This window comes from Micrasema longulum, unplaced genomic scaffold, assembly GCF_059751315.1.
Source record: "Micrasema longulum isolate JH-2025_06_02 unplaced genomic scaffold, ASM5975131v1 h1tg000117l, whole genome shotgun sequence".
NCBI classification, from domain to species: Eukaryota; Metazoa; Arthropoda; class Insecta; order Trichoptera; family Brachycentridae; genus Micrasema; species Micrasema longulum.
The window spans coordinates 594,824-607,138 of NW_028277323.1; the positions used below are offsets into that span (position 1 = coordinate 594,824).

At 29.5% G+C, this 12,315-nt stretch overlaps 1 protein-coding gene across 2 annotated transcripts in view; it reads right to left on the minus strand.

Moving 5' to 3' along the window:
• LOC148284470 (uncharacterized) overlaps window positions 1-12,315 on the minus strand; it is a 341,832-nt gene that overhangs the window by 231,400 nt on the left and 98,117 nt on the right. Inside the window, exon 2 of one of the 2 annotated variants that reach the window (XM_088239931.1) lies at window positions 5,020-5,064. The exons of the other annotated variant lie outside the window; for it this stretch is intronic. The gene's annotated coding sequence lies outside the window, so the exon portion shown is untranslated. The remainder of the gene's footprint in view (window positions 1-5,019; window positions 5,065-12,315) is intronic. 2 annotated transcript variants of the gene reach the window in all.

Sequence of the window (12,315 nt, forward strand, 5' to 3'; positions counted from 1 at the left end):
GGTTTAAAAAAATGCTTCAAAAACGGATATAAAACTAATACGGTTTGGTCAGTTCACCTAATTAAGTGTTTTGGGTAATGCTTAAGGTCGCAATGTGAAGGAATGTGTATTTAACAACGCACTTCTTTCGATTGTTGCGCGGTATTATTGACAACCCTGAAATTATGCGGAGCATTAGCTTTTATGTTCCTGATAATTACCTTAGACAGCGTCAACATAGACTGTTTCACATTCCAATATACAGGACCAACCTGCCAATGATTATGCCTGTTGGAAGGGCTATGTCTATGTTGAACAATATCACTTTGGACATTTACATTTTTCACGTCTCTGAGGGAGTTTTTTGTTACAAGATTCTCTTACTTTTTTAACATATTATTCTTTGGATATTATGTATACTAATGTGTTTTTTTTACATATACCTAATTTTACCTAATTATTTCTATATGTATGAATTAAGATATTTTATTTTGTAATGTACATATATATGAATAAATAAATGATAAATGATAAATAATAATAATGTTCTAAATGAATGTTCTAACTTTATGTTTAAAGCATTAACTTTGTGGTCAAACATTTTAACTAATGTTGAAAAATTACAACAGGGATGGAGAATACTTTAAATAAGGAAATATGGAAGTCTAGGCATTTACAGGGATGCCATTGGCTGGTTTAAGTGGCCACTTTACAGACTGTGTAACATTCACCATTTTGCCTATGTTTGAACATCCGTATTTCTTCAATTCTTTCATTTGTTGATGTTAGTGAAGTTAAATCAGCCAATGATGGGTCATAAGCCCTGTAAATGCCCAGACTTTCATATTCCCTTATTTGAGTTGTTCTCCATCCCTGTTGTAATTTGTCAACATAAGTTAAATGTTTGAAAAATCTCAATCAAATTACCTAAATGGGGAGAAAACAAAGTTCCAATTCCCCACAAATTCCCCACATAATTATTTCAAAAAAAAAAATCGTTTTGATAAATAAAAACTGGCTAGAATCGTGAAAGTAGAGAGGGTCCACCATCGGTAATTTTACCATTTATGCACATATAATATTACCATATTTTTTTATTCAAACAAAATAGACTTAAGGTCTAATCATCCTCGATATTTCGAGGGACGTTTGTGGGCTCTTAAGAAAAAAATTACTAATTTTTTTAACCTACCTTAGGATTATCTTGCGCTTTTTTATAAACAACTGTTAACAGCCATTTATATTTTTTTGCACAAAACCTTTTTTATTTTTTAAAGGAGAATAAAACAAAACGCAAGCAGTCGTTTGTACTAGTACCTAACGTGCTCATTCGACTGTCATTGTTTTCATTTTCCGTTAAAAGGGGGATCCCCGAATTACTATTTGAAGTTGATATTGTGTCGATATAAAAAAAAACCGATTTAATTCATGATAATATTAATGTTTTAATCACTTACCATCAAACAATCAATGTGTTGGCTAAAGAAAAATTAATAAATGTTAAATTCCCCGCATTTTCCCCGCATAATACCAAACCCAACAAAATTCCCAAACAAGTTGAGATTCCCCGTAGTTTGGTGAATTTCTCACAAATTGGCAACCTGTACGTAATATTAAAACTATTGATAGTTAAAAATAAAATAAACAAACTATTGTAAGACGTGACTCCCCATTATGTACACAAGACTTGTTTTTATTTTATTTTACGTAATGCGAAACGTGAATGTAACTATATGTATTAAATTTATAAAGAAAAAATGTAATTGGCAATATTTAAATTTGTTGCAACAGAGAGGGAAAACATTTTTGATAAGGTAATATGGTAGTCTAGGCATTAACAGGGCCTATGATCTGTCATTGGCTGGTTTAAGTGGCCACTTTACACACTGTGTACACTCACCATTCTGCCTATGTTTAAACATCCAAATTTGGACATACTCAACACATTGTAATTACTCGTAGTAGTCATATTATATACTTATATATATATATATATATATATATATGTTAACTGAATAAACTAAACACTAATAAATATGTTTATGTTTGCAAGTGAAAATTCTTGATGGAAGTTCATTTTAATTAATTATGGAAATAAAAGACGAGTGATACTTTAATCCACAAATCTGGAATATCCAGTGACCGGTTTCATGCTTTCGCGACATCTTTGAGACTGGTATCATTATTCAGGAGTTCAATGTATTTATACAAAACAAAGGTAAAGATAGAGAATTAAAAATTATATAAAAGAATGAAATAAAATTATTTTCGTCTTAAGAATTATTAACAAAAAATTTTCGGGTTTACTAATGAGTTGTTATAATGCTATTTTTATGAGTTTAAGTATTTTATTTTTATTTTTCGTGTCCCGTCCTTCGTGAGTATGATTTTTGTCAATTTTGATTTCTGAAAATCCATTGAATTGTATATAAATACATTGAACTGTATAGTAATACATTGAACTTTTCAATAAATATACCAGTCTCGAAGATGTCGCGAAAGCGATGAAACCGGTCACTGGATATTCCAAATTTGTGGATTAAAGTATCTCTTGTCTTTTATTTCTATAATAAATACGTGCAAAACAAACTGTTTGTTTTTTCAAAGTATCGTATTGAGTATAACTGTATGCTTCATATATAATATACACATAATTAAAAATAAAATACTAGATAAAGGTAGGTAGGTACATAATAAAAATTATAACAGTTTTAGGCCAAAAATTCAGTATGCATTAAGTATCATTGAAAGTTATTTTATTTTTATTTATTCAGAAAAAAAGCAATACAAAATAATATTTAAAACATTATTATTTTTTTTTTTAAAAGTCCAATAAGTTTGCCACATAAATACAATTATAAAAATCCAGTTCAGTTAGTTTTTGTGTGTGAGGATGCGTGGGTAAGTGAGAAGAATGTGGTTTTGGTAGGTATGTGAATATATGTGTGAGTGTATATGGGTGTGAGGGTGGGTTTATGGACAAGGTAAATGTGTGTTTGATATGAGTGAATAGAAAAAAACTTAAATTAATAATGTACAAACATTATTTTTTTATAAAGAAACATAATATTTTTCATCTAATAGTTTTTCAATTCTTGTTTTAAAAGTGAGTTTCTGCAGTTAAATTTATCTATGTTATTGAAAAATACATTATGATTACGCGCCAAGCGAATCAGAGGAGAGTTCTGTGCATAGTTGGTGCAAACTGTTGGTACATGGAAAAAAGATAGATATGAATTAATCCTCACAAAATGTCATTAAGACACATTTTATACATATTTTTCTATCGTTATTTTTTAATCATGGTATATTTTTTTTACGTTTTGTTTTTTATGGGAATATACAGTTAAAATTATAAAATTGAGTTGTCAAAAACACTTTTCATGTATTCGGTTTTACAAGCTTAAGTATTTTAACCACGAATATTTTGAGGCATTTTCCACTACGATCTCGAGAATGAGATTTTTGATTAAGTACTTGGTTTTATCAAAAAAATTCTTCATTGTTCTAATCAATTGATGGCGTGAGATTCCGAAAATACGTGATTCAAATCAAAATGATAGAAACCGCCTCTTTCAGTTAGGTTTGGATTAAATCACGTAGAGATTTTCGCGTGGGTTTAATATCAGAGATAGTGCGCATTTCGTATTCTGTTTAGTTCGTATTTATTATTAAAGAAAATTTGTTTTTTTGCCGCAAGATGGGGAAGCTATCAAAATTAGTATATATATTTTTTTGAATGTATTAAACAATGTTAATTGTTTGAACATATCATCGGGATCGTAAAACATGTGCGAAAAATGCGACATTGACATTTATTTATATTTGATACTGAAAAAGTTATATAAAATCTTTTTTTCCAGGTTTGAAAAAAATATATGCAAAACTAATCTAAGTATCAAACGGCATACTTTTGTACTTCTCAAGTTGTGACATAAAGTGTCAAAAAAAATTTAAACCGCTATCACATAAAGTTAAAAATCAAATACGTCGTTGTTCTTTTCAAAATAATATGTAAAAGTTCTACATAAAACTTAATGTTTTAAATATTAATAATAAATAAATTTTCTTTTAGATGGAACAATAGTAAAATAACGGAGTGGATTAAGAGTTTTTTTCACTTTTTGTTGTTTTTTATCCATGACTTATGGTTGTTCTAAAATTTCACAGCCTATGTAATATGTAGCGTAAACTTCTTTCATACCATACCAGTCTGACTACGAATAGTTTTGTGTTTTATAATGAATCGGGTTATTCCCAATCACTGAGCTACGCATTTTTTATTCGGTCATGGTAAATATAATGACAAATGATTTGGATATCCTAATCAAACTTCTGAACACTTCCTGTGGTCTTTTTCATTTCTTTCTCTACGATTTCCGAAAGGAGCCTCTTTCTTATATCCGTGGCCCTGTTATAGGCCCTGTTGGACATTAAAATCTGGTGGCTTCCAAAAATAATTTCAAAGCTTTTAAAAAGTTTTGTCATTATTTCGGTGAATTAATAATGTCCAATTAATATCATCCCGGTCTGTGAAGAATTCACTTCCCTCTTTTCAAATCCAAAGAAGTGCAAACAATGTATTTCTGTTTTACCTTATTTCAGCTCAAAGTTGCTAAGGCGACCAGGTTACAGAAAGCTCATTCGGGCAGCTTTTCTCGTCCGGCAACGAGCAACTTCTCCATATATGCGGGCATCGCCAAAGAGCTTTATGTCCTCAGATGCGGTGTGCAGTATGTGGTGGGCAAGCTGTATTAAAATAAACCTCTGAACTAAGATATCTGAATTATTATAGAAATTAAATTCGAGTGAAACTTTAATCCACAAATTTGGAATATCCAATGACCGGTTCCATCGCTTTTGCGACATCTTCGAGACTGGTATATTTATTATGAAATTCAATATATTTATACGAAATAGATGCATCACTCGTATTTTAAATCTATGATAAATTGCAATGAACTTCCATCAAGAATTGTCACGTACAAAATTAAATGTTTTTTATTTGAATTATATAAATTATAATGATTAATTACTTACTGTAATTGCAGAATGTTTTACCAATTCGATAAAGGTTCAGCATACCTGAAAAAAAATAATAATTATATAAATTAATTATAAACAGTCCAGTGCGTGATATTTCCAAAAAACTAGTTAAGAAATAATGAGATTTGAAGTATAATATCATAAAATCTAATGTTATTGATTTGTGCAAGAATTAAAAATATTTTATCTTATGATAAGTGTCAACATATAAAAACAAAAGAGAATATTTGAGGAAACAACAACGCAAATATTATTCATTTAACTTTTAAACTATTTTTTTTTTGTGTAACTAAATTGGACGATATACTGAAAAAATATTAATTCACATAAAATATCTGAATAACAAATCGCTCAGTCAACTCTCAAATCTCAGTCAACTCTCAAATCTCAAATCTCACCCGCATAAATAATGGTTTTAGCTCTTTAACTTCACAAACATCAACAGATGAAAGAATTGAGGGAAAGTGGATGTTCAAATATGGGCAGAATGGTGAATGTTACACAGTGCGTAAAGTGGCCACTTAAACCAGCCATTGACAGGTCATAAGCCCTGCAGATGCCTGGACTTCTATATTACCGTCTCTTAAATTTTCTTCATCTCTGTTGTAATATGTTGATTTTATACATAAACTAAAAAACCCTAATTTTTAAATATTAACATGGTTTAATATGATTAATCAAAATAAAGCAACACGTGCCACGAAATAATGACTCAAAATAATATATATGCATGTATCTAAACATCGTCATCATAATGCCTTTCCCGCATCTAATGGTGCATAGGGCACTGCATTGGTACACCGATTGCAGCGTTTTTGGATCATTTTTGTCACATGAAGGTAAAATTATCAGTCTTACGCTTCAGGGACCAGTCCAGGGACTATGAAATATTCTGGTGTGAAATCACCCTTTAAAATAAATATTTCAGATCAACCATGTCGGGAATCGAACCCGAGACCTTTCACATGGTAGGCAAACGCGCTGACCATTACACAACGAGGCCGTATCTAATAATGATTTTAAATTAAATTCCATGTTTTATCCGCGTAATGGATTTTAAAATAATAATTATTAATTACTTAAGAAAACCTAAAAAATAAAATATTTTATATATTAGTGTATCTTAGTAAAGAAGACACTTAAATAAATTATTTGTGATACATGTTTTTTCATACAGTATAAAAAACTTATCTTATACGTTCAAATCGACACGATACAGGAAAATTAGGGTGGATTTTTATCGTGCATTTTTTAAAATATATTTAGTGGCTGCTTTCAGATAAAAATGGTGCAAAATGTTATCAAGTGCAGATTAGGTGGCCTCATGTTGTACAGGTTAGTGTGTTTGCCTGCCATAAAATAAATAAAAAAAACAGTTTTAATACAATGAAAATCAATCCAACTGTGAATTTTTTTCAAAAAGAAATATTAGCGATTATTTCATTTACCCATATATTTTAATTTTGGTGCCATTTTCAACTAGTTATAAATAACTCACTATAAGAAAATTGAAATCAAATTGGGGTAGAGAAGGATTCAAACTTCGGACCTCTGATGCGTGAGAATGCAACACTGGCCATGGGACCATAGCCCGATTTTATCGTTCCGTATGGATTTTTACGATAAATGAACCTAAGACCAATTTCATTCAATGGTAAAAATTAACAAGGGCTTAAGGCTGATGAAAAAATCCATGCGCCACGATAAAATTACATAGGGTGGATTATTTTTTATAAAATTACACAGGGAGATTTATTTTTATTGAATTAAAATTATTTATTTATTTTAAAGCAAGCAAACTAACAAGTACACCAGGAGGCCTACTGTTTACTATTTACTCAATTTACTTTTATTCCTCGATTTCCTGTAGCCATTTAGAAAAAACATCGTCAAGGATTCTGGTTATATTTTGCAGTGATAACTTAGTGTATTCTTATGCAGCCTAGACTAGAGGAAAAAGGTAAATAAACGAGAGATAATATTGTTTGATTTAAGATAATATTGAAAAAATTTTGAAATCATTGCACAAATTACTAGCTGTTAAGTAATAAATAACTTCCTTAAAGTTAAAATAAAACTGTTAAATGCAGTTACGGATAATCCCTGATAATAAAATAAGATAAGATACACCAGTTAAGGATGTTTTAGCTTATTGTACAAGCAAATTCAAGAAGAATAATTGCTGTTTTTGTCATAACAGACAAAACCGTTATTTTATTTTATATTATGCTTTTTTTCGTAGGACTTTTTCAGTGTACAATACAAAATTTAAAAATATAGATTACACAAACATCACATTGTCAGATTTAAAATTTACACTAAAAATGCATTATGTAACTTAGTAGACATTATAATAATAAATATGTACATCTCCCTTCCTCTCCTTATCCTCTCTTCGAGCATTCTTGTCCTAATCCCGCCCAATTTACAGTAACTTAATGTTCTTAAAATAAATATTTTAAATTTTTTTGATTATTGAAAAATATTTACAAGTACATGAAAATAACATTTTTATATGTATAAACTTATATGTATAAACTTATATTTATTTGATATGTAATATATTTTCTTTACTAACTGTGTATACTTTGTGGAAATCTGTTATTAGTTCTGAGTTTATTCACTATATCTGTTTGTTTACTATAAATATGTATGTAGAACTGTTGATTTTTCAAATAAAATAAAAAAAATAAATGAATATTTTGTATGCACCTCATTTTATATATTTTGACGAAAATGTAAACATTATTTATTCTAATTGAAATATTTAAAAGTTTGTTTTTTGATCAACTAGGGTGCGATTACAATGATTGGAAGTTAACCATCGTATAAAAACTTAAATCGAATTTACTGAATGAAATGTTGAATATATAAATAACCGCGTTACTGCAAATTACTTTAAATTTGCGTTCAAATATACCCATATTCGTAAGGAAATTCAATGTTACTTTACAGATAATTGAAGATAACTCTGTTACCTTTCTAGACAACAGAATTGTTGGTCGAGAACCATATTAAATAGAAAACTTTTTTAATCACGCTATTCTAATTTTATAAACTAAGAAACTGTAAAAACAAGTGACTGTTATTATGCACCATAAAATAAGTAAAAAATATTAATTTCCCATTGTAATTGAGGCCCTGGGCCCGTATTGCAATGGGAAGCTAACGGAATTATCTCCAATTCTTTATAAAGTAAAATATAATTTTCTGTATAAAATTTTAAATATTCACATACAATCTATTTTATTTTATTTTAATTATTATGATTCACAAACAATACAGAATACATACGACATTGGTATAAAAATCACAATTTGTTTTGTTTAGATATTGTTCATCAATTATATGTGAACACAACATGCACAAATAAGGAAAAAAAAAATTTTTTTTTTTTAGATTGGCTAGCTTAACTAAATTCTGTTAATGTTATGAAAGTTATTTTAATAAATTATACTAACAGATTAATACAAATTATTTTACCTAACTAATCTAAGGGACTTTTTGATTTAATAAATTGCGTTACGGTTTTCCTATAATTATTTAATGTACCGTTAAAGATATCAATATAAGCAATAATTATATAATCTTAACATACATAATTATATAATCTTAACAGCCCTTAATGTACCTGGCTATCGCACCCGTCACACGAATCTATCTCTTTTCCAAGTACCTACAGTTCGCACCAACTATGCACAGAACTCTCCTCTGATTCGCTTGGCGCGTAATTATAATGTATTTTTCAATAACATAGACATATTTAACTGCAGTAAACTCAATTTTAAAACAAGAATTAAAAAAGTATTATATGAAAAAAAAATGTTACTTTATAAAAAAATAAAATGTTTTTACATTATAAATTTAAGATGTTTCTATTCACTCATATTAAACACACACTTACCCTGTCCATAAACCCACCCTAACACCCATATACACTCACACACATATTCACATACCTACCAAAACCACACTCCACTCACTTACACTTAATTAAGGTATTTGGGTAGGTAGGAAGAAATTGCCTTAAGGCAATATGCCCGCCCTTATATGTTTATATATTGTATATGTATATAAAGTGTTAAATAAATAAATAAATAAATATCTAACTGAACTGGATTTTTATAATTATATTTATGTGGAAAACTGATTTGGCTTAATTATATGGTTTTTTTTATAATGTTGTGTATATTTTTTTGTATTGCTGCTGTTTTTCTGAATAAACAAAAAATAAAAATAAAAAAAACGAGATAATGAATTTTTTTTTTAAACAAGAAACATTTGCGTTCTTATAATTTACGCAAATATTTAATTTTGAGGGTTATTTTCGACGGGTTGTAAATAAGCCACTATTAGAAAATGGGAATCAAGTTGGGGTAGAGTGAGGTTCGAACCACGGACCTTTAATCCGTGAGTCCGAGACACTAGCCACGGGACCACAACCCGCATTAAAGTGCGGCATATTATTATTAAAGGTTGGAACATCAAAAGTAGTGTACGATTAAATTAAAATTACGTGCAAATTATTTTTGAAATATGTTCAATTACAAATTACCGAGGAAGATATTAAAATTTTCTTTTAAATATACACATTTTCGTACAGAAAATTGTATTTCACTTTATAGACGATTGAAGTTAACTTTTTATTATGATCGGGGCCCTTAACCTAACTAATAGCGATTTTTCAAATCAAATGGATAATATTTTAGTTACTATTTTCTTAGGTGAACAGATAGCTCATCAGAGTGCATTGCACTCCAAATTGCATCTATAAATCTGTTATTATTGTTAATCTGATAAGTTTAAATGCAGTTTTAAGATTAATTATTAGTTTTTATTGTTCTTTTTCAAACGTGTCGTGTATGAAGACGTGTCTTTCGTCTCGGACTAAATAGTACTAAAATCAAGTTAATAACCGTAACTACGGCAATTGTCTTAAACGGAGCGTTTATTTTAATTTTCCTGCTTATTCGTATTACTGTAATATCATAAAAACAGTAAAAAATCAATTAGGTTTCACAAAAAAAACACATAATATCAAAATTAGTAGATTAATTAAGAATTTTTCAATACCATTTGTTGAACCACGCAACATTTGAAAGAGTTGATTTCATTAGGGATCTTTGCGTAATTTTTTATGATAAACTTACATTTATCAAACATATTGACAAGATTTCAAGTGAGGCGCTAAGTATGTTGGGTTTTATTTGTAGGGGGTTACTAGTAAATTTAAAAAATATCACTCCAATTAACTCACTTTATTGCTCCCTGGTTAGAAGTCGTTTAGAATATATTTCTCCAGTCTGGTCGCTGGTCGCCCCATTATAGTGTACATTCTGATTCACTCGGGCGCGTTCAGGAGAAATTTCTAAAATATATTAATTTCAAACTACATATTTCGGCTGCTTTATTAATTATGATCAATTGTTATCTTCATCAAATCTTTTGAAACTTTCCGATAGAAGAATCCTAACTGATCTAATATTACTTTATAAAGTGATCAATTCATTAATTGACTGTCCAGATTTGCTGGAGTTGGTGTGTTTCCGTGTACCTGGTCGACATACCCGCCACAGATCTCCTTTTTGTTCTGCAAGTTCTAAGACCAACTATCACATGCACTCGCCTATCCCTAGGCTCCACAGATATGGTATGAGGACAAGGCTGATATATTTGGTTCTGGATTTGAAAGTTATAAAACGAGTCTGATTTTTTTTTTCTCTCGCAATATAATTCTTAAACTTTTCTTTATATTTCAGGATGTTCTCCTTTTTTGCTTTTTCGTATTTATGTATTTATTTGTATAATATTTTTGGTTGCTTATGTGTATTTACCTACTTGTTACTATTGTTATAGTTATGCAATTTTATAATTTTTTGTTATGTATTTATATTCATACTTATGTTCAATATATTTTAAAGGCAATTCATGCCGTTATTGTAAAAAAAAAAAAAAAAACCCATTTTAACAAATGGCTCATTTCACACCTACCGTCAAAATCCGCACGGTGCGGCAAAATTAGGGTGGATTGAGATTTATTACATTCATTAGTATTTACTTAAATTTATTCAGCGGTTGCTCTCGTGTCAAAATCCTAAAAAGGAAATCAAGTGGAGATTAGTCAGCCTTAAGATGCACGGGTTATTGCGTTTGCCTAGCATTAAATAAATAAATAAGGCTTAAAAGGTTTGTTTCCTCACTTCGGAGTCAAGGACGTTTGGCTGGAGAGTTTTAAATTCTAAATATTCAAAATTTTTGTTCTACTAAATTAGATACATATATAGTATATAGGGTGGGCCGATATTTTTTCCAAATTTCGAAATGAAAGTGGTCTAAAAATTTGTTTTTTGAATTACTCGGAATGCAAAAAATATCAAAAAATATACTCTCTATTACTTTTGGCAAAACAAAAACAAAAAAAAAAATTTAAGCCGAAAAATGATAAAGCTACAATAAATATCAATCTTCTCTATGTAAAAAATTGCCCATTTCACACTATTTTTGCCACAGTGTGAAATGAGCCAATATGTTTTTTGTCAAATGAGCTAGTATAATTTTGAAGCGGATTGTGGTCCCGTGGTAGTATTGTGGACTCACGGGCCAAAGGTCAGAGGTTCAAATCCCACTCTACCACAACTCGATTTCCATTTTTCCAGCACAAGTTATTTACGACTTTTAGGAAATGGTCTGAAAATTTAAATACTTGAGTAAATAATACGAACTCGAGTATTTCTCTTTTTTACAATATTTTGAGTTTGTCCAAATGTTTGTAAACAAAAGGCTGGATTTCACCCCCTGGGGAGTCATTAAGATAAACAAATTACAACAGAGATGGAGAACATTTTAGAGAACGGGATATGGAAGTTTAGGCATTTACAGGGCTTGTGACTTGTCATTGGCTGGTTTGAGTGGCCACTTTACACACTGTGTAACATTCACCATTCTGCCTATGTTTGAACATCCACATTTCTTCAATTCCTCTATTTGTTGATTTTAAGTGTTTAAAGTGGGCATCTAAACCAGCCAACTACAGGTCATATACACTGTAATTTGTAAAAAAAATAAAAATGTTTAAATATATTATGTATTAAAATTTACCTTAACTTTTTTTGGTGTAACGGAGAGCTATGTATGTAATATTTATTGCAAGTAATTTACTACAGTTTAATGAAACAGATCCGTTATAAGTGCGGAATGGATGGCATTTTAATTCGCAGGTGGTGGCTTTCCTGGAATTTCTTTCTCGTATAAATATTTGTATTAAGTATATCGCGATTTGCTTTCGATTTT